Raw genomic sequence first — 25,411 nt, 5'->3', positions numbered from 1 at the left:
TCCCATATAACATATATACCTCCATCTTATCCCATATCCACATCCCAATCCCCATCCTTACATAGCCCCTTAAACACCTACACCCATAATACAAGTTCCTTGTACTATAATCCTCCAAACCAAAATCCTAATCTTCCATCTAATCCTATGCTTCATTTACTCCAAATATCCTTCATAATCCCAATCCTTCCTAATATTTCATCTAATCCCAATCCTCCATATAGTCCTAATCCCCATAAATCTCAAATCACTCCTCCAAAACCCACATCATCCCCATCCTCCAAGTCCATTGTATAGAAAGATTAACCAAGGACTTTTAGAAAAAGAGACTAAATCCCACCCCTAAACAAAGTTGTACAATCTCCACAAGTCACGCATTCATCTTCATCCATCCAAAAGAAGACAAATCCCAATTCTCTAAGCTTCATGAATATTCCATACCTCTATCAACCCAAGTTGAACATAAGATTTACTCCTCCATCACACCATCCACACAACTCCAAACATGTCAAGAAATTGTTCAAAAGCATGATACAATAGATTCCTCTGCACCTCAAGATCAAAGCATACCCCCATCTCACAATAACTCTCCATCTCAAAATTAGTGAAAACTTTAAGAAACCCCCTCTCAAAAATATATATAAAATCTTGTCGAATATTTAATTTTGTAAAAAAATAATGATAATTTTTATTGGCGAATCTTTCCTTTTTTAAAAGAAAAATATTAATTTTATTGGCAATTTTTTTATATCAATTTTTTTTGGTAGAAAATATTGGCAAATATTGGAAAACAATAAGAGTATGCATTAATTACTATTGCAAATCCTTTCATTTTAAAAAATAGTTTTTTATAGAAAACTAAAGACTTGAAGGTGGAAATCATTAATGAGTTTAAGGGGTAGACTCTACTTTATTTAGTTTCTATCATTAACTTAAAATAATCTAATAACCATCTTTGTATTTTGTGACATAAAATGTACCAACGATTTGTAATACTCATGGGGCCCAAATTTTCTTTTGGACAATTGATTTTCACTGAGGCCAACAATTCAAAAGCAATTTCAAAGCCCACAAGCATTACAAGTTGTAAGTACAATTTACCTCATGGAATACAATGAAGGTCATTACATTATATTTTAAATCAATGGTGGCAATTAAAGATTGTTGATATAACCCTAAAGTAACTAATAATTATGATATATTATTGGCAAATTAATTTAGATTTCTACAATAAATTATAAAATGTTGGCGAATATGATTCAATTATGTATCAAATATTTTGGCGAATCTTTGAGTTAAAAAAATTAATAAAATAAATTCTCTGGCGATTTAAATAACACTAAAATAAAAATTTGTAAAAATGTGGCGATTCGGGTCACTTTAAAAGTTGAACTTATTAGCCAAATTTTGATTCCCAAATTTCAAAAAATAGCCAATTGGTGAATATTAGCCACTAAAAATTTCATTGCTAAAAATCCAAGTCTTCCCTCCAGTATATCCCATGATCCCCTCACATCTCAAGATCCAATTATCCCTTCTAATCACCTTCATCATCTCACTATTAACCAAGATCAAGACATCCCTCTTATCCAATCCAATGATTCCTCTCCACATCAAGATCAAATCACTCCATCTACTCCATCTCATAATCCCATTCCATCTCAAGAAAAAAACATCAAATCCAATCCATCTCATAAACATCCTCCCCCTCATGATCCTCTCCAAAGTCAAGATCAAAGGATCCCTTCATGTCCATGTCATGATCCCAATCCATCCCAATATCCCAATATTCCTCCTAATCCCCCACATAATCCTAATCCTCCACATGATCCTAATCCTTCGCAAGACCCCATCACACCTATCCAAGATATCCATGAATCTCATACACATCAACTTGGCTCTTCTACCTTTATCCATTATGATTTCCTCCAAGAACTCATACTTCCTTTCACCTCCTTTCCCCTTTAAAATTGGACTTGCATCTTGTTTCCAAAATAACACGTATCGCATTGGAAAAAGGGTTTTTGAAAACATGAACTTTCAAGGCAAAGCGTTAGGCCTAGATGGACAAGGCATATTGGAACCCCTTCAAATCAAATCAAGTCCAAGTTCATATGGCCTTGGCTACCAAGATCATGCTCAAAATGTTGGTACTCCTTCTAAACCTTCTAAATCTAAAATCCCTCCATCTATATCCTAACCCTATCACCCATCTTCCAAATCCATTTTGGGACCTTATGTCCTAATGCCTATTTATTCCTCATCCACATCCATTTTGGTTCCTTATATTCCAAAATTAAATATTTCATCCCTTCCATCCATCCTAGGTCCTTACATCCCTCCATCCACCAATCCATTAACTTTATTTAAAAATCCACCACCCCATCACCCCAAATACCTAAACAAGATCAACAAAGGCACACATCCTTGAATTCATTCCTTCATTCTCCCTCCATCATCCCATCCATAAAAACTCCAAGTCATCCATTTACATGCAACCATACCATTGCTATTCGAAGCATTTTGGATTCTAAATATAAGATGCATAAAGCCAAAAATCCACAAAAACCTAAGGATCAACATGTCCCATAAAAATTCTAAAGAAAATAAAATTATGATCCAAAAGGCCACAAATGCCCAAAAGGAAAAAATAAAATCATGTGGATTCCCAAAATAATCATTAAATCAATGCATCTTAAAGAGAAATCCAAATGGCATCCAAATTTGCTAATACAAAATATTCCTCCAATCATAAGTCCTTCAGTCCTACATCTAAAAATATCTCACCTCCCAAATCTATTTTGGTCCCTTATGTCCCAAAATCTATCATCCTAAGTCCATCATCCCATTCATCTATTTTGGATCCTCATATCCGAAAGTCAACATCTTATCCTCCATCTAATTCAAAATACTCTCCTCCAAAACTCTACCACCATTCATGGTGTGTGCCAATGTTGATCTTCCCAACAATCCCAGCCATTTACCCACAATTCTTCCAAAACCCATCCATTTTCTATAATCCCATTTATTTAGTCCAATTTTTTTCATAAATACTTATCCTCCTCCATCTTCCATACATTTCATCCCCCTTACGTCCATCCTACCAACATATATGAGAATGGCTCCAATTATCTTGGTCTATTATAACACATCTTCAAGGGATACCATCGATGGAACTATATGCTCGAGGCCTTCCTCCATCCCCCAATCACACATGAACTATCCTCAAAATTCACTTATATACATCCACTTATCAACATCCTTATCATAATTCCCATTCGTCCAAAGTATTCAAAAAATCCAAGAAAAAGAAGAAGAAAAAAAAAGTAAAGAAAAAAAATCCATCCAATGGTGAAAACCATTTCTTGTGGCAGCTTAGGTAAGTACCTTGATGAAAACTTGGTGTAATCCCCCATCCTATTACATACTACACTTAGGGTAACATTCTATTCATGCTATCTTACCATACACTTCCTTCATATTCTCTATCCTATCTAAGTCCATCTGCATTCCCCTTCTTTGATCTTGATTGTCCAATCCTTATCCCTTATCTTGTATTTATCATCCTACCTAAGTCCATCCTCCTTTTGTATATTTGATCTTGGCTATCCTATCCATATCCTCCATCTCATATCCCTCATCCTATCCTAACCCATCATCCCTTCCTACCTTTTGATCTTGATCAAGTTGGAAGAGAAATATCCATGCATGCTTTGGACAATACAAGCTTTAATTCCTTCTCCATCCATAACACTTATGCACTATCCTTCCATCTAATAAGCCTCTATCCAACATCCTTATATCCTTAATCACACTTCCCTTAGTGTGGGGAATTTCACTCCTTTTGCAACATACTCCTTGGATCTCCATTCTCCCACCCTCCATCATTTAGTCCTCCATATCTAATCACTATCCATCCACCCAATCTATCCATGTCCTATCCAAGAAATATATTTATCCTTCTATCCTTTTACCAAGCCTCGGTTTTCCCTTGTCATTGGTCCCAATCCATTTATTATTTATCCACCATCCAATCCCATCCCATCCAATTCATTTATCTTTTATCCACCATCCAATCCCATCCTATCAAGTTTATTTATTCTCCTTTCTCCATCTATCCTTTTACCAAGCCTTGGTTCTCCCTTGTCATCGCTGGTTCCCATTCCTTCCTCTAACTTAACCATCATATCCCATTCAATCATATCATATACAATCCATTTATCCAATCCATTCTATAAATTTATCCCTCTCATATCATGTACAATCATTTACTCTCCTCCCATCCTATCCAATCCATTTATCCTCCTCAATCATATCCAATCTCATCCCATCCAATCCATTTATTCCTCTCATACCTTATCCAGTCATTTACCTTCTCTCATCCTATTCAATCCATTTCATATCCATCATATCCAGTCCATTTATCCTACTTTCATCTCTATAATCTGAAAATAAAAAATCAATGAAATCCAATGCAATTAATCCTAATCTATGCAATCCAATATTGCAATCTAGCCCATTATCCTTAATCAATACATCATCTTGATCCAAATTAGCTGATGATCCATTGATCACATTTAATCCAATTATAATCATCGGGATGTATCCTTTCCAATCCTTGGGGTATGCATTGTTCTTGTCGTTAACATTGGCATCCTCTTCATGATTAACCAATCAATCAATCAATCGATTTTCAACTTGACTAGGGGAAAAAATTTGGTTTGTTTTTTATTTGTTGTGCATGCTTGCTTGTTGCTTGTGTGCAGTATCATTGTTTGCAGATATCATGGTATTCCATATCATGGTGTCACAAGGGATATGTTTGCACTTGGCCTTGTGATCATGAACTTGAAAAATTGTCATCCCGGTTCCTTATACCTTGGTGCATAACGTCAAGTACAAAATCAATTCTAGGTTGCTTATACCATCACAAAATGATTTTTCTCCATTCTTCCTCTCCATCATCCCTCTACCATCCTAATCTTTTTCACTTTCATTTTACATCCTATAGTCATCCTATCCATTTCAAGAGCACATCAATGTTCTTATAACCCACATGTCCTCTGATGGGAGCATACCACTACCTCCTCGGTATCCTTCCTCATCACACCAATGATTGGGGCATCATGCTACTAGTCCTTATCTGTTTCTATTCACTATTTTTTATTCTTCCTTGGCATAACATCACTTCATGATGCTATATCAAAGAGGGGAGAAATGTAGACACCTAGATTCCTCCATACTTTATGACACTTGAACTTATCCCATTCTAGCTAATTAAATAAATGTTTATTATTTATTTAGTTAATCCTTTATCTTTACCCCTCAGCCTTAGCCTTCACCTTTATCTGTCACCTTTAATTAAATAAATTTATGTTTACTTGATTGTGCTTAACCTTATCCCACAAATCCTCCAGCCAAATCAATTAATCAATACATAATTAATTGATTTAAGCTAATTAAACCTCATTATCATTTTTCCTAATATTTAATTCCACATCACCCTCAATCTTCATCCACTCAATCCTAGCTCTTGAATCCATCTACATGGATCAAGATATAAACTTGTTATCATGTGTCAAGTGTCCCTACCATCCTCTTTCTCACACATGTGTGAAAGTGAGAAGTCACATAATAGCCACCTTACCTCTTACACATGTAATATACATGTCACTTTCACAAGCCCCCTACCTTTTACACTTATGACTTTCACAAGTCAACCTATCTCTTACACATGTCATAGACATGTCTCTTTCATGAACTTCCCCATGTGTGCTCACACATGTTTGAGCACACTTAGCCCTCACACACCACTTCTCCTTGTGAAACTTGTCATAAGGCTAAGCCTCCAATCTAGTTCCACACTCATTCAATCCTAACCATCCATTTGACATTAAATCTTGGCCATTGATCTTCGTCATGAAAAATATTGAAATTGAGGCCTCTTCTCTCATTTTATCCATCTCTTCATAGGCTATCATTATGTTGTCCATTTCATTACTCAATCACCTTCACAACACCGTCATGTTGTTGGATCAATGAGTAAACACATCCAACCAATCAACATGTCAACATACTTTTCATTTTGAGGTTTGCAAATATTTTTTGGAATAGGCTAAGTTTATATGCATATTTCATTTAATATATTTGCATGCATTCATAATATTTTTTCCTATTTACTTTAAGGTTTTTGCATACTAATCTTCCTCTAAGAGGTTATGAAGTGTATTCTACATTGAAGATTTCACTTCTATTTGTGTTAGGGGATTACATTTTGGAGACTTTATTTTTAAGAATAATTGTGTGTCATCTAACTTCAATGCCCCCCTTATTTACAAAGCTATCCTACTTATCATTTTCTAGCAGTGAACTATAATGAAACCCCTTAGTATGATTTTTTTTAAGGCCTTCATGCCAATTATCTTTAATCCACCTTTCTATCAATTCTCTTGCTATCCAAATCTTGAATAATTTACCCATAAGTGTTGTATATACCAATTCTTTCCTGATTGCTTCCCATCTCTTTCTTTTTATATTAACATTTTGTTCATCTATTATGGTTTCTTTAATTTATTGAATGACACTATTTTTTCCAAGCATGATCTTATTATCCTTATTGGTAATTATTTCTTTTGAGATTAAAGATTTATTTTTGGTACATGTGGATATGGATTATTTAGGTATCTTCCTCCATTGTATTCATGTATGTTTGTACTCTAGCTTCTAACATTATCAATGCTTCTAATTTGGATTCATCTTTTATTTTTCCTAATGCTTCTTCCTTCGCTTCTTCTACCTATCTTCTCTTGTGTTTCAACTTTCCCACATGGATGCCATTTACTTTTTGTTATAGATTTATATTCCTCAATCTTCTTATATATTCATTGGTTCTATGTCATTTACAATGTGGGCTACAAAGTTTCTTTAATATTTTTTTTAATTATTCTTTTGTCACCTTATTTCTTTCTCTTTTTGATGATTGTTCCTTTGCACCAATTTGTCAATTTTCTCATTTCATTATTTTCTCATATATATATATAGACATTACAATGCATAATAATATTTATTATTTTTATTCATTTTTGAATTTTATGTTGATTGAGGGTCGGTTCTTTGTCTTTTTCCCGCATTCTTATCAAAATTCCTAGGGGTCTTAGTTCTAGTATGCTGAAAGGGAGTATTCCCTTAGGTTTGTTTTGTTGACCTTGTACTTTGACTCATGCCTCATTGTGTGGCTTAGTCAAGAGTCTGGTTTGATTAAAAGAAGAGAAGAAATAAGGCTTTCTTTGGAGCACGTGGAGGCAAAAACAAAGGGAGGGAATATTTGCTTGAGTAAAAGAGTTATTTATATTACAATGTCAACGTTTATTGGGTTTTTCCCCTTACCATTGATTCCACCAACCGTTCTTCTACAATGGCGGCTAATGGTTGAAGAATAGTGTCTCTAAATAACTTATTTATATCAGTCCATGTGCAACCATGCACATGGAAGAAGAGTGCTCTGCTAGGTATTTTGCATTTTCAGTCATTTACTCATCATTATTGAGAGATGATTGTTTTCCAGGTAATTTAATATGAACATATCTTTTGTTAAGATATTTAGAGTGGCTCATAAATAAATTATGAAGAAAGGGCAGTATGTGTGATTTAATAAGCACTTATAGTCTTAGAAGGGACAAAGCTGCTCAAATATCTTCAAGTAGACAATTTTCCATGGGATGCACTCTACACTTCATAAGAGAGAAGCTTCAAATAACATGAATAAAGCATGGTGGCAAAAAAGAGAGCAATAATAGTCTACAAACCTAGTCTTCTTGCAATAATAGTATACAATGTTGCTAATTATGGTAAACAGATGTCCATTAATTTTTGGGCTATGATTAAAATTAGTTGAATTTGCTTATGCCAATTAGCTATTCATTGTTGTGAATGTTAATCATGGTCATAATCTGATATTGAGGGGCACTGTAAGACATATTCCAGCCTACACAAGAAGACTGAGGAAGTGAAGATCTTATGACCAATGAAGGTGCACCCACAGGTGCTGAGGAAGTTTTTGCAATAAGCATTGATCAATCCTTTCCAACTAGAACTATCTTCTTAAGACCAGGGCCACTTTGTACTGTTGCAGCTATGTTTGAAGCAACAAGATGGAAAAGGTGGGCATGCAAAATTTTCATTCATGAATGTAGACCCTATTGTTATTGTAGTATAATCTTTAGTTTTGATCCTGTAGGAGATTATTTCTTGAGGAAAATAACCTTCCACAGTGGTATGATATGGAGGAAGTGAAAGAACCATTGGAACTACAACACAAAGAGATGGGCATGTGCAAATTTCTTGATGTTATATGACAATGTTGATTAACAGTCAAGAAGAGCAAGAACAATATTCAGTAAGAGAGAGGGATTTACGATGACCTATAGGTGTTTTCTACTTTTATAAAGACATATGAAGGATAGGGGCACATGTGGACAATAGTTTGAAGCCTTTATTATTTAGTTTGGGTTTGTTGGGAGGGTCTTTAATGACCATTTTTGGTTTCATCCGACTCAAGGCAGTATCAATCCAACAAAGACATGAAAAAGTCACATTTCCTGTCATTTTGGAAACTTGGTAAGGTAGTTTGGAAAGGTGGAGCAAGGATATAGGAAACAAAGAGTAGATGAAGGGACTTTTTGGGGAGCTTTTGACTCAATTCCACCATCACCCAAGTATCTCAGAAGCAGTTGGTAGTAGTTGAGGACCATTTCCAAACATTTAGGAAGCTGTTGGTAGTAGCTGAGGACCATTTTCAAGCATCTAGGAAAACCTGCAACGAATAAGGCAAGGCATATGTCTTACTCTCTTTATTGCACATGCAACCTACAACGAATAAGGTGAAGGCATATGCCTTCCTCTCTTTATTGCACATGCTGCAAATATTAGGAGATCATTATACATTATATTGGGTCTCTTAAGATTCAATTTTATCTACTATTGTTGCAACTGATAAAGTTCATCCATCAAGTGATATTGTGTTGTAACTTAAAGAATTAGTCATTGGGACTAAAGGTGGTATGCAAAACTTTCATTTCTTAAGCAATGTTCAATTATTTTCAGATAACACATTTACAATAAAACATCATTTTGGCTTCAATATATGTTGTCTCATTGTATGTGGATGGATGATTGATATATTTTATTGAATTTTACATGCAAATTCTTTATTGTATGTTTTATTACTCAACATCTTCAGACATAAAATTTACTAAGTGTACGTTCATAGGCTGTGTCTTGTTCAAACATAATTAATTTGTGGGAAAACATGTTTTCCTTCTAAAACCTATAGCAAACCAAACCTTCTTGTGAAATACTTATGCATTAGTGTGTAAAACATTTTGGTGCATCGCCAACATAGTTGTAGTTTTCATTTTTCAAGCATTTTCTTACCCTTTTCCATCAGAAAGCAGTAGTTTAGAGTAGGATTTAGGAAACAAACAAAGGAACTAGCCTTCTCCAGAAGTTAACTTTTGTTATAAGTGACCTACAATCTAAAATCGATCCAATGTTTTACTAGGTTGTTATGTTAAGAGTTCAAATAAGGTACAAGTTTTAGTGATAACAATTATATGTCATACTTGTACTTAATATACATCAATATTAATAAGATATAATATAATATTATAACAATATCAATAAGAGTTATACCCTAAAGTCTTATGAAAAAATCTTATGCATGAAAGTTTCAACATTCATTCTTGATTTGTAACTAATGATTGAAGAATTTAACCATGAGAGGGCCACTATGTCCACCAATGGCATATCAAAAGAGGTTCATGCCCTCTATTATATGGTCACCATTATGATCATTATAAAGTTGTTTTGCCAATTCCATTGGGGTTTAACCTAGCCATTTATAGAGATTTCACTATTTATTTAAATAGAGGGAAGTTGTATTTGGTCTAAGTTGAGCCTTGTAGAACTATGATGATTAAAAAATGTGTGTAAAATGACTTTAATCTTCATAGATTACATGTTTTATAGAGTATTTTTATATCTTATAGCTCTTTTGTTCTTGTGAACCCATTTTTTATTCATATATGTTATGTTGAACTTTTAATTTTGTATATAAATAAGCCCTTTTTAGGGAAAGCAACATTTCCACTATGTATTTGTATTGCTTTTCAAGTATCCCAAATTTGGGCCAACAAGTAAATATTTTTTTTTATAAGAATAAGGTTAATATTTTGCATGAATAAGTTATAAGAGTAAGAAAATGACACTCAACTATATTTTCCCTTGTACACTTTAAGGATATTTATTAGTGCTTCATCTTTTTCTCTTTTCTTTTGTAATTATATTTTTCTTGTAAATGTGTGTGTGTGTGTGTGTGTGTGTCTCACACATATGCATGCATACATACATGCATACATACATACATATACATATACATATACATATAAATATACATGTATGTATGTATGTATGTATGTATGTATGTATGTATGTATGTATGTATGTATGTATGTATGTATGTATAGAAAGTGGATTTATATGATACACAAGATTTACATAAGTAAAATCATAATGGTCAAAATCCCTCAAAATATAATTCAAATATTGAGAAGACTTACACATTTTAGTGCAATTTAGACACAGTAACATAACTTTTATAATATCTCTCCCCCCTTCTCTTAGTTAGAACTCCTCAATATTTATAGTGTATAGTGTCATATCCATATATAATAATCATATTTATTACTTCTAAGGACTTCCTCAAGTATAGATTTGGATGCACTCATCCATTATTGGGTGGTTATAACATTTCAACTTACATATATCACAATGATGTTTATTACCTATAGGACTCCCACAAATATAGATTTAGATACATTCATCCATTAAATTTGGGTGGTGTATGATATTTTTATTATTAAATCAATATTTATATTAATTCATTAAGTAATAATCACTCCCAAACATATGACAATATGCCATTTTATACAAGCCTAAATCTTATATCGAAATAGTTCTTTATTTAATTCTATTAGAACAACTTAAACATGAGCATGACCATCAATGTACATTATTCTCTAATAGGTCCCTTTCATATTCGATGTAGTCACATATATAAAGTTGAATGAAAAATAGATTATTCATGCAAAATAAACATAGATAAACTAACTACCAGTATAATATATAAGAAAAAATAAATCTAGAAGACAATTGAGATGCCACAAAAAATTGTTGGTATTATCTAATTCTTCCTATTCAATACATATGTAACATTCAAATTAGACACACTAGATAACTATTAAATTTTAGGAATAATAATACTTGTACAATCTAACGTATGCATAGTATATTTGCCCATTTCAGAAATTGAGAACCTAAAGCCTAAAACTAGAGAATTCTCCTCTATGTTCCACATCAAGGCTCCTCATCTTTTTCCATTTTACACTACCATGTTCTAAACATCTTGTTGTCTTTTTATAAGGATCCCTTCTAATGATAAGATACTATTGATTGAAAGGTCACAAACCTTCTTTCATATTTTTTTCTTGGGACCAACTCAAAATATTCTAGTTGGCACAATATTTAAAATTTGGCATGAGACCCAAAAGGTCTTGTCATATTTTGTGGTGAGATCTACGCATTGAAATTTGATATAATTTTCTACCTTAGGAATTCCTTAGGATAAACATACTTGGAAATATTCTCAAAATTTAGCATAAAGCTTAATACATTACCACATGAGATCTTGGTCTCAAAGTTGAAATGCACCGCAACAACAATTTTACATTAAATGCCTTTGTGGTGAGAATTGTCTTCTATATGAGAATATAATAACTAGCTTTTTCACCATAAGGAGGTGCAAAGGTTATGGCGATAGATTATCATTGTCATGCAATCAAATTGTCAATAAATAGGGATAAGAAATTGTTCATATCTTAGTGATCCATAGAAGGAAAAAATTTGGTCCATCATTAAAATGCATAAATATACTAAGCACATCTTTAAAAAAAGAATGTATACAAAGTTCATAAAATATTGTCAATTTTGTCAATGCAAACAAGAAAATAGGACTTTAAAGGACCAAATTTGGACATGGTTGTAGGATAAATGACACTTGCCCCAAAGATTTTTAAGACTTTGAAAGATTGCCTTGACTAGATGTTATACCAAATCAACCTAAAATTTTGAGCAGACATTGTAGGTGCATGCCTCCCATGTTTGGGTCAGCAATATGTTTCATGTTTCTCATGCCTTATAGCTTTTTTTTTTTCATTGTGAGTAGATTGAAGCAGTGGTTGTAGGGAGACCTTTCTATAAGTTAGAGTTCATGTTGCTTCCATTGGAGGACATGGTTAATGTGGAGGTAGAGTTTTCTTCAAGGAGAAGGATGGTGATGAGAAGATGGGGCATGTGTGTAATGCTCCTCTAGTGCGCCTTCCTGCATTCTTGCTTATTGATGTGGACTTGGCTACGTGCTTATGGTTGTGCCATGTTTGATTTCTAGATGTAAATATTTCTATTGTGTTTTGATTTGTTCTAAATCCTTTATTTCATTATGGTGTAAGGCCTTGAGTGCCTATCTTTGTCTTGTTTGGTTTATGTTTTGTGATCTTGTTGGACCATTAATGTGTTGGGTTACTTCATGTTGATCATGATTGTGTTGTGCATTGATATGCATGCTTGATTTATTGTGCCTTTGATGGACATGATAGCCTGATTAGTTGATTCAGTGGTACTGAGCTATTTTTCTATTATTGTGATTCACTAAATAGATTAAATGCTCATAGATACAATTGATGATAATAATGATGTTAGATGTCACAACTATGTATGTTTCATTTGTTAATGATTACATGGATTTGATGAGATATCATGTTACTGACAATATTTCTATGTGATCATGATTGGGGAATGATTACTCACGCTTTAGTTATATTATATTATATATGTATGCACAGGTCTTTGCATGTTTTGGTTGATGCAAGTACAAAGCATTAACTCCACTTGGCTCCACAGGTTCGAGCATGCTCATATTCCCCAACGGTGGTTATAAGAGATAACGCATTGGCCGTTCAGGTGACCTATCCATAGCTATCATTCCTAATTTGGACAATAACCCTAATTGCATATACTTGTAGTTATTGTTTAGGTAATGTCTAGTTACCCAATTGCATAGTTGTGAATGACCAGTAAAGACTGTATGTGCATAGTCAATTATATGTGAATTGTCATAAGTTGATTTGCATACATTAATGATATTCTAATTTTACTATGTGAAATTAATAAATGTGTAATGTGCCTTATATGTATTTATTTTAAAGTGATTTAAATGATTTTATTTTGGGGGCTTTAGGGAGTTTTATTTGTTTTATGATTTAAATTTGAATTTTTTTGTTATTATATTCTCACTCCAAAAAGTGACATATAATTTGTTATTGGAGCCCATATTTAAAACACATTGTTTAATCTTCTATGGCTTATTTCTCTCAAACCCTACTTCTTGGTGAACTTGGTTGATTGATTATGGAAGATTGGATAGGGTAACGTTTCTGGGTGATAGCTCAAAATAATTGGATTGAGAATCTCTATGGTTGTCCAAAAATATCTCATGGTTGTGGCGTGTGATTTGTGCTCCTTTAGTTTCAAGTTTTCTCCAACTTGAGTTATTAACTTCCATCCTTATCCATTTTTGTTCAATGTAATTGTTTCTTAGCTATTTGAAATGGTTTAGAGGAAGATTTTGGACATTATTTCAATTAAAAAATAGTCTTTTGAATGTGCTTGTGAGTTGATTGATCCAAACTTGAAATGTGGGGGATTCTTGGGGGAGGTGATGCCCAGTTTTTTATGGGATGGGTGTAACGGTGTTTTTATTTCATTTTTGTGATATTGGAGAGTCAATAACCAATGGGTTTCTTCAATTTTTGCCTCCCATGCCTTGAAATATTGACCAATTTTGATTTTGAGTCCTTTAGATTAGTCTAGCGAATTGATACCCAAAAGTGTGCATCTAATTAGCAATTATGCACATCTAATAGCTATAGTGGTACATCTGATGCCCAAAATGGTGTTTTTGATGCATTTTGATGTGCATTTGATGCACAAAGTGGTGCTTTTGATTTGATTTATCCAATTTGCTTATTTAGTTGTTTGACCTACATGATCAACTTTTAGTGTCTAATTGACCTTGATGAAAGTGTGTTTTGATTATTTTGATATGATTCTATGACGTGGCATGAATAATTGTGTGTGTAAACTTGGTTTAGGACCGTTTTAGGTCCATTCTTGTGGTATTTTGGTTATATAAGCATGCTATGGTTGTAAGTGCATATGACATCATAAATGTGATTACTACTTGATGTGTACTAATGTTTTTGGGATCAATTGATGTGATTTGATTTCCTTGCTATTGGTTCCATGATTTGGTTTCATTGAGCCTAGGGTATGTAATAGGATCGATGATGGGAGTGGTGTCTAATGGGGGCCAAGGCACAAAGGGGCCACTAGGGTAACTCGTTGGGAATTTAGTAATCAAGTGAAAACTAATGACACATTAATAAAATGAACCAAGATAAAGTGGATGCCACTCTCATGGCCTTGAGTGCTTGTATAGATTAAGAATGAGTTGGGAAGGCCTGGCCATCCCTAGGGCGTTGATTTGGCATGACTGGGTCTCCTCATCTATATGAGAGGACTACTCAATTTCGTGTGAGTCATCCCTTTGAGCTACATAATGACACTCCTCACTCTTGTTCCCTATGTACCTAGTCTTGTAGATATGAGTAGCACCTGAATGATGTCATGTCATACTTGTTGTTGTTGTTGTTGTTTCATTACTTTTATGTAGATGCCCTATGTGTGGGCCATGGTGCTATGGTATTCTTGAGATGCTAGATGTGAGTGGGATCTATGTGATGAATGATGTTCTGCCTTTTGGATGAGGATATCTTATTGTGTTTATTGGGATGGAACTACATATTGTGACTCTTTCTATCTTTATCTTGATGTTACATTATGTTTCTCATTGTATGAGTTGTTCTTGGTGTGTGCATACTTCATGTCTGATATTGTGTGAGCCTATTACTCTCCTTGCATGAATTTTATGACTGTTTGGGCAATGTGACTATCTGCATGAGCACAGTGGGGTGTACTTGAGGGTACCACATGGTGAGATGTCATTACCAACCACCGTTGTGGATCAGAGGTCTCAGATTGTGAGTTGGTTGTAGAAGTTCCTCCTCCTTCCTCAACACTTTTCTTCTTCTTTATTCTTTTCTTGAAGGGTTGTAAATTATATAATTTGAGATAAGCAATGTAATTGATGATGAATTGTGTATCATGGACATTCCAAGAGGAGTTGAATATAATATGTATCATATTGTAATAATTTGATGTATCCTTATGTGGACCAGTGTTGGAATCAGCCACAAGCATGATCTTCTATATATCGCATTATTTTATATGATATGGTTATCATAGGAACACTTCCATTGGTGCTTTAAAATGAACGTAGTTGTGTTCTCATGGTGTCATATATTGATTTAGTCACCTCCTAGTTGGTTGAGTTGTTGGATAGTTGAGATGCATATCTTAGGTAGAGACATCAAGGAAGCCTTAGAGGTAACTAGAGTTAACTAAGATGGGGTTTAGTGAGGTAGATTTATGCATTTGCATGAATGGTTATCAAATACACAACTTTACTTTGAGGTTGAGAAATATGCTCGTATATGTTATGCATGATGACACTTAATTAATTGAAAAAACAATCTTCCATGTATTTCTTGTGTAATTGCTCTTATCCTCTAGGGTTCCTTGGTGAGGTGTTGCAATATGTAAATTATAGAGGTTGTAGAGGATTCAAGTTGGAAGGCTATGCATTCAAATTTGTAGGCTATGATTGTGGATGTGGATACTCTCACAACTTTTTGCGAAAATTTACAAATTGTTATGAAAAATATTCTTGTATCTCACCATAAGGTTTACTAGAAGTGTCTAGTGGTTTTACATTGCTATGCCACAAAGGTGTTGTGCTGATTTGAGCTTTGAAAAGAGAATAAGTTATTAAAAATGTTCAATTTGTTGGTTTGATTATCTCTATTGAGTTCTAGGTGGTGTTGCAACCAAGGAAGTAGTCGGGTTTGGAGGTGGAGTTTACAAAAGGGTGTATGACCGTTAGAGGGTCGCTCATGTTTGCAGGTTGTTGTAGGTTGGGGGGTCACTCATACCCCAATATCTTAAGTTGTTTGTTTATGAAGGTTTTAGTTTTTATCTTTGATTTTATTTTACTTGCTACACTTGTTTGGGAGTTGCTCATGCAATCATTATGTAATCTTTTAATTGATATTTTCTCTATTAAATTTTGGACTAGGGCCTATCATGGGAGCCTAGAATTATATCTAGACATAGATTATCCTCCATAATATTCTATGTTAGGATGACATGTGGCTATACAAGACAATAAGGTTTATTTGATTACGCAATCATGTCATAACATTTTTAACTAATAGAGGAGCCATAGTAATGACATGCAGACAAGGGAAATTGAAGTGTATGACCAATTTCTCCCAGAAGACAAATTAAGAATTATTGTAGAACTAAAGTGGGAGGGAGTTATTGTCATGGTGGGTGATGGTGTTAATGATGCCCCAATAATAGCAACAATGTAGGTGTGGAAGGCTCTGTAGTAGCCATAAAATATGTAGACGTAGCTCTCATGTCTAATGATATAATGAAGACTGTTGGTGTAGTGAAAATGGGGTAGAGATTAGTGAGGACAATATACATAAATTCCTTCATTTAATATATTTTTTTGCCCCATCTTCGCCTATGGATAAACTAGAGAAAGGGGAATGGCAAGAACCGAAAATAAAAACTAGAGGAAATAAGAAGGTGGATGTGGGAAATGACTCTAAGCCAGGCAGATCCTCTGAGAGGACCCTCAGAACTAAGGTAATGGCCAAGGAAATTGCCAGTGGAAGGCAATAACTCTGGAGACATCTCAGAAAGGCTAGAAATGAAGTTCCTTTCATGGAACTTAAGGGGTTTAAATAACACCCAGAAGCAGTATGATCTTAAGAAAAGCATAGTTACCAATAAGGTTGATATCATTCTAATCCAGGAGGTGAAAATGACTTATCAATTTTCTACGCTCGTGGACAGTATATGGTCGGGTGCTGCTTTCCATTATGGTGAGGCAAAGGGTGCTTCAAGAGGAATTTCTACTCTATGGAATAAGAGCAAATTGGATGGGAATGCGATCGACTTTTCTCACAACTTTCTTACTACCGGGTTCACTATGAACAACTTCTCCTGGTATTTTTTCAACATTTATGCTCCTAATACTAGACATGGTTGGGATCTGGTCTGGGAAGAAATCACTACCTTCATGACTAATAATCGGGAGGCTATGTTCATGTTAGTTGGTGACTTTAACACCCCCCTTTTTCCCTCTGAGAAGCTTGGAGGTCTAACTGACTACCGTGATAATATGCTTGACTTTGCTGATTTCATTAGAAATAATGAGTTACTTGATCTTGAGCTCCAAAGGAATCCTTTCACCTGGTCTAACAATAGAAAAGGCTCCAATCTAATTTAGGTCAGGTTGGATAGGTTTCTAATCTCGGCCAAGTGGAAACTTGGCAACAATTCCTCACTTTTGTCTCTCCCGCACACTATCTCTGACCATTCCCCAATCCTCCTTTCATGGGCTGACAAGCCGACCCTGGGCCCCATACCCTTTAGATATGAGATTATGTGGCACTCTCACCTGGATTTTAAACAGTGTATCCAAAGTTGGTTGAACTCCTCTGGTCAAAGTTTCGCTATGTTTATAATCGCTAAAAAGATGGAGATAATCAAAAGGGAGGTCAAAGCCTGGAGCAAATCTTCCTTTGGGGATATCTTCAAGAGAAAGAAGGAGGTTGAAAGCAATTTGGACCGCCTCTAGAGAACCATTGTGGAGGGGACCACCTCTACAGATATCCACAAAGAGGAGGAAGGGTGGAAACAAAAATGGAAAGAAATCATGAACCTTGAAGAAATCTACTAGAAGCAAAGATCCAGAGTATAGTGGTTAACTAAGGGGGACAAGAACACCTCCTTCTTTCATAGATCTTCTTCTAAGCACAGAAGGTGGAACACTATTCGATCCATTTTTAATAACAGGAATGAGGAATTGGTGGAGAATAGTGAGATTGGCCAATGGGCTTCCCTACACTTTGCTAATGCCTACACGAATGACAGGGCCAATGAACCTACTGAGGTTAGTGATAAGCTTCTCAGTTTTATCCCCTAGGTCCTGAATGATGCTGATAATGAGTTATTGATGAGCTGCGTGTCTCAAGAAGTTAAAGAGGTGATTTTTGCAATGAAGGCCTTTAAGGCCCTTGAACCTGACGACTTCCCTCTAGCTTTCTTTTAGATGTTTTAGGAAACTGTAAAGTATGACCTAACCAAAGCTACTGGTGACTTCATTCGCACTGGGAACCTTCTGAAGAAGTTGAATAACACTTTCATTATTTTTGTGCCCAAAGTTCCTGACCCAAAGTTTATGACTGATTACCGCCTAATCAGCCTGTGTAACTCGGTCTATAAGATCTTCTCTAAAGTTGTTGTCAATATAATGAAACCCCTTCTTGAAAGATGCATTAGCCCCTCCTAGAGGGGTTTTTTTTCGAGCAGGAAGATTCTTGATGTAGTCATTACTACCCATGAGGTCATCCACTCCATGGATAAAAGTCGCAACCCAAGTATGGCTCTTAAACTTGACATCTCTAAGGATTACGATAAAGTTAACTGGAAGTTCCTATATGCTGTTCTTTCCAAGATGGGTTTCCAGGGAGGATTCATCAATATTATCAAGGTGGCAGTAGAAAGTGTTCACTACTCGGTGATTGTCAACGACACCCCTTGGAGTTTCTTTAAGGCTGGGAAGGGTCTAAGGCAAGGGGAACCTCTCTCACCTTATTTGTTTATTATGGTGGCTGAAGTTTTGAGCAGGAACTTCTCCCATTTAATCGGGACCAGAAAAATCTCGGGGGTGAAAGCTGCTTCTACCCTTCTCCCAGTGGTTATGCAACAATTTGTTGATGACACCTTCCTGTTTGGCCAGTCATCCATTATAGAAGCTAAAGAATGGAAACACTTACTGGAGGATTACGCCCTTGCCTTAGGACAACTCATCAATTATAATAAGAGCAAAATATATTTTTCCAACACTAATAGAAATCTCCAAGGTAAACTTATGCATGTCCTTGGATGTTGTGCTGTTGATCTCCCTGATTCCTACTTGGGTCTTCCCCTCACAATTAAGGAGGTCACCTCCCATTTCTGGGAGTTAATCTTAGAAAGAATGCAGAAAAAACTCACTGGCTAGACTGGAAAAACCCTGAGTTGTGCGGGTAAACTCTAGCTTCTATCGGCCTCTCTTCAAGGTGTCCCGTTCTATTTTCTATCTCTATTCAAGATATCCATTGCTATGGCTAAGAAACTTGAGAAAATCGAAAGAAGTTTTCTATGGACAAGGATGTAGGAAAAGTCTAGAATCATCTTAGTCAATTGGGAGGTGGTGTGTAAACCTAAGTACATGAGAGGCCTTGGGATCAGAAAAATTTCAGACCTGCACAAGGCTTTGTTGACTAAAATCGGTTGGAAACTTATGAAGGACAAAGCTGACTGGTGCAAGATCATGAGGGCTAAGTATTTCAATCACACCCCCTTATCTTACCTTCTTTCTTCTAATGAGCTTCCACCTGGGTCTAAGATATGGAACAACATTGTAAAAAACAGGAAGCTTCTTAAATAGGGTCTAAAATGGCAGGTGGGCAATGGTGAGAAGATCAAATTCGGGAAGACAATTGGATTGGCGATAGACCCCTAGCTTCTTCCCGCTTTAGTTGCCTCATGGGAACTCTCAAGGACTCACTGGGTCCTCTTGTGATAAAATACATTTCTCCCTCTCACTGTTGGTTGAGGCTTGTTGATGGTCTGGGAAATAATACTCATTGGGACCATTTGGTCGGTGAGTTACAATCTCTTCTTGAGAAGGTAGGATCCCCCGTTTCACTCATACTGATAAGTTTGTTTGGGCTATGAATCCCTCAGGGTCTTTCAGTGTTAAGTTGGCCTACAATCTCCTGTTCGCCCCTATGAATGATTGCTACAGCTGGAGAGAATTTTAGAACTCTGAGCTTATCCCTAGAATTAACTTCTCCTGGTGGACGGCTCTGCATGAGAAGATCCTTCCTATTGATAACCTTAAAAGGCGAGGCTTCCTGCTTGCCAGCCAGTGTGTCATGTGTAACTGTGCTGAGGAAAGCATAAATAATCTTTTTATCCATTGCTCCTTTGCTTCTATGGTCTGGCACAAAGTTTTACAGAAATTTAATATTGCGTGGACCTTCTTAGAAGACTTGCAGCAGTTTATCAGCAACTGGAAGTGCCCCTCCGCCCATCAGCCTATTAGATAGCTTTAGAAACTCATCCATCCCCATATCTATTGGCATATCTGGAAGGAAAGGAACAATTAGATCTTCCGTGAAACTAATAACTCTATTGAAACGATGGTTGGCATAGCTGAAAAGCTCCTCAGGGAGAACGCTCTGGTCTGCATATAGAAAACTCCGCAATCAGCCCCTTTGGTGATGGATTGCAATTGGATTAGAACATGGAATCTGCCAAACAACTTCTTTCAATATGACAACTCAAAAAAAATGGAGAGGCTTAACACTAGATAGTTGACACCGCCCTCCTGATGGCTCAAACTTAACTTCGATGGCGCCACTCGTAGTGGTGTTGCAGCAGGAGGTGGAATTATTAGGGATAGCTTGGGCAACCTGATTCTAGCCTATGCGGGGAATTTTGACTCTGTCTCGAGTAACATGGCTGAAGCCCTTGCTCTCTTCTAGGGGCTTAAATGGGCCTTTGACATCAATGCTAAAAGACTGATCATTGAAGGGGACTCTAAGATGATTATTGAGGCGGCTAAAGGAGTTTTAGGGGTTAGTTGGACGATCAACAACATTATCAAGGACATTTGGTCGACGATTGTTTGGCTTGAGGAACTTCAAATTCAACACATTTATAGAGAGGGTAACTCGGTGGCGGACTCTCTAGTTGTGATGGGCCTTCAAATAACTGGTACAAGGTGCTAGAGACACCTTGATTCTCTTTCTGATAGATAGAAGTCCCTAATTGGGAGAGACCAGAAATTCTCTACTTGCTAATGATGTGCTATGTCCTTTTTTACTGGGGGTCATTTTGGCCCTTCTGCGATGCCAAGTTGTAGGAGGGAAATTCAAATTCAAATTGGGTGGGCTGCGGCAAGGTGTCTTCCAGTGGTCCCCATTTTCTCCAGCACACCGGTTTGGTGATGACATGGCCGACCACTGATAATTGTATTACCAAAGGATTGAAGCGCCAACTTTTAATCATTAACTTGACTAACCATAGCAAGTACATCACTGATTACTATAACTGGAACTTAAGATTTCTCCATAATGAAGATCTTTGCAAGTTGGTGGATGAATTAAGAGGTATCCCTTCGCATGCTTACTGGAGCTAGCGGACGCATGCCTTGGGAAACACCACAAAAGCTAATGATTGCAACTCTCACCTCAATTTAACTAATTCTCGGTCGATTTTTCGTATCTTTTGCTCTGGTTTTTCCCTTTGCATAACCATTTTTTGGTTTGTGTTGCATCCCAACATCACTTTGGAGGAAGCTATTATGGGGGGAGATTTAGTCCCAGTTGAGCCAAACACTATTGAAGACTTCTTTCACAATGACCCTTGCGTTTGGATGTATGCCAAGGAAGGGGGGGACATCATCCCGTTCATGGAAGCCATGACTGGTTTGACGAAAACCTCTCCATGCAGTTTGTGAGTAGCTGAAATGACAGGAGAGTTGTTATAGGGGATATTTTGTTTGAAATCAGTGAGGACGTCATTGCCCAGGCCACAGGTCTTTCAACTGAGGGAAGGAAGTGGAATAAAACCAGCAGGGTCGCGGATGAGACTAGTATGAACCACTTCTACAAAAAGGGTGAGGAACCTATCAAGATGCAAGGGGGTTTCAACAGGGAATGCCTTCCATACCCGTGGGACCAGGTGTGCAAAATTATTATAAAATAATTTACCCTTGAGGGAAGGTATGGTGTTTTCTATTATTACCATTTCTCGTTGCTCAATCACTTTTGCCATCGTGATACTATTTCTTTCTCGTTCTTTTTACTACATGCCTTAGAGTCTACTATTAAAGATGTCCGCCATTGCATGACTCAAGATAGAAATTACACCATCCTCCACCAGGGTTTGATGTTTCGGCTCTACAACTTCCACAGGGCCCTGTGTCCCCCTAAACCCATCTCTATTCAACCTGCTCCCTCCATCTAGGGCCCCCCTGCTGGTTCTAAAAAAGGTCTCAAAAAGGCTCAAAAAAGCCTATTACACCTTATCAATCCCTTGACCACACCCCTCTCATTTGCCCCAAAATTGGGGAGAAAAACAAAGGTGACCCTTCTACTGCTAAACCCACCTCCAAGAAACCCAGGAAAGAACCTAAAATCCTGTTAGTCAAGTCTGACACAGAGGATGGTGTGACCCCACGAAGATCCCACAAGTTTGCTGGCAAACCCCAGATGAAGCAAATTATAGTTAGAAAGAACTATGTTAATGAGGAGGAGGAAGATTATGAGAAGGCTGAAAGTGATAAGGTTGAGGATGAGATGGAGGCTACGAAAGGCTCAGATTCCTCTAAGCTGGGTACTAAGGCCCCTGACTCTAATATTAACAAGGATGATAATAATACCTCCTCCCCTTATTCTAACACTTCCCCCCTCATATCTCTGAAGAGGATGGAAGAAAGTTTGAGGGTGGGCAGATTGTTGCTAAAGGTGGGGAGAAGGAGGAGGTGGTGCAGTGTGCGGGTTGTAATGCTATCCCCGAGGACCTGAATGGTGTGAAGAAGAAGCTGGACTATCTGGAGTCCCATGTCAACAAAATTGGGAAATTCGCCATAAAGGTCATGCACTCCTTTGCTACTTCAACATGCGTGTTGCACCAGGAGAAATTGGATCAGGGTGGGTTGGAAGGCGACACCACAAAGGAACTATTTGAGTTCCTTGTTGAAGATTGGTTTGGGCTCATGCTCTCACAACACTTGGGAGCTGGAAAACATGATTAATGGTGGAAGCTTTTCTTTTTGTTATAGTTTTATTTTCTGGATCGACTGGATTCCTGTTAAGTTTAAGACTCTTGCTACTTTCCTCAGTTTTTATACTATGAACAACATGTTGTTTATCTGTTGTTTAAGGTGCTATTTGGATGAGATTGGTTTCAATCTTGGGTTATCTAATAGCTATATGCGATTTTTGTTTTTGATGTTTAAGGTAGGGATTGGCTGACTATTGTTTAGCAGTTGTGTGTGTGCTGGTTTATCTCTCTTTTGAGGCTTGCTGTATTTTCCAGGTCAACCCCCTTGTTTTGGCTGCTTTATTATAAAAAACATAAGTATTTTAGAATGAAATAAAACATACCAAAAAAAATATCCAGCAACGTACAAATAAAAAATTAAAAAAACTCATTGAGATTATAGCAAGTGACTTACCTCAAGATTCAACACAAAATGTGCCCTTCTATCAATGATGTCAATGAGAAATGGGTTGAGTTTGTAGGAAAAAATTAAGAAACCCTACCACAACATAATTTTTTAAAATGAGACGAACCAAAACCAATTTTTGTATAGTTGTTGCTTCAATCTATTCACAATAAAAGAAAAATAGATATGAAAATTTCAATACCATTCTCATTGGTGACACATGATCAATTAAGGAAAGCTCCCCCCATTATGCTTTGGATGAGGGCAAGGACACATCAAATAGTGCTTTTCTTTATTGGTGTCCAAGTAACTGGGGAGGGATTCAATCCCGAATTAGTTTATTTTCATAAACACAAGTTAGCTTGATTGAATCCCCTAAACAATTGAAGAGCCTTTTGATTTCATGACTAGGAGCGGGTTTAAATCAAATCAAATTTAGCATTTAAATATTAGACGGTATAACAACAATAGTGAGATATTTTTAGTAGATATACAATTTAAACGATAAATGAAAAAAGGTGAGTGAAAATGGTTTAGTAGTTGTTTTCTAGTTTCTAGCAATTGTAAGGAAGTTTCAAGATAGATGATCTTTCTTGTAGGGGAAGCCTATCGGATAATTATAAAACTATTAAAAATGAGCAAAATAAAACAAAGTTTGAAATAAAATATTTCTGGATGGTGCAAGACTATTTAACCTTTATAGTGCTCCTACTTCATTTTTTAAGTAATTATACTTGAGAATGCCTTTAGATTAAAGGACATGTTCGGATAATCTCTCCCAATACTTATTAATAGAAAGTATTACTTTAGCCCTTTGATGCTGCAAATTTTTTTTTCAATTTGGGTTTTACGTTCCTATTTTATATTTGCTATGTACGTTTATGTTTTTCTTTTAGCCTGTCTTCCTTTATTTTGCTAGTGTTTGTGTAAACATATTCAACCATGTTCTTTTGAAACTAGAAAAGGAAATATAATGATGACAATAATGTCAATGATGAATAAGATTATTTTTATATCATATATTAAAATTTTAAATTTGGTTGCAGTTAAATTTTTTTTTTTTTCCAACATAGCAAAATTTTACTTCTAAATTTAAAGTTTTGTCAAGACTATTACTAAGTTTAGGATATACAAGTAGTTTGTTCACCCAAATTATGTAACTTTCACATTAAAGGTACTCTCAAATTGAAACTGAGATTTGATTGACTTCAAAGAGACTTTATGATTCTCTGTAAAGGTACGACAACTCATAAACCTATGCAAAAAAATATGGAAGATAAATATTTGTGTATTAAAAATGTAATAGAAAAGATTAATAAAAAATGTCCAATTCATAAGGGGTGACCCATTATCTCTAGTGAGAATATATATGACTAGTTGTTAGTAGAACAATATCTTGGATAGGTGAAAGACAATTCTAGAGCTATGGATGTTTTACTGGAATATATGTATCAAAACATTAACCAACATTTTGATGACAAGGATCTATTTTCTCAAGGCTCTTTCAAGTGGACAATGACATCAAATTTATGTTTGTGAATCACAATTAGGAATAGTTGATTAAATTTACTAAAAACTAACACTTATTTGAAGAAATAACTTTCACGATCTAAAATAAGATGAAAATATTTCTCTAAACTTAATAATTATTTTAAATTTGAATAATAAAAAATTATAAATATAATTTCTTAAAAAATAAACATGGTTATTTTTAATTTCTTAAAATAATTGTAAGTTAACCTTAAAAATAAAAACTCCCTACCCTATTAATTCAATTAAATAAATAAACAAAATTTAAAATTTATTAATAGTTTATTA

Source organism: Cryptomeria japonica, chromosome 6 (genome assembly GCF_030272615.1).
Source record: "Cryptomeria japonica chromosome 6, Sugi_1.0, whole genome shotgun sequence".
In the NCBI taxonomy this organism is placed as follows: Eukaryota; Viridiplantae; Streptophyta; class Pinopsida; order Cupressales; family Cupressaceae; genus Cryptomeria; species Cryptomeria japonica.
Note: the sequence above shows the minus strand (reverse complement) of the source record.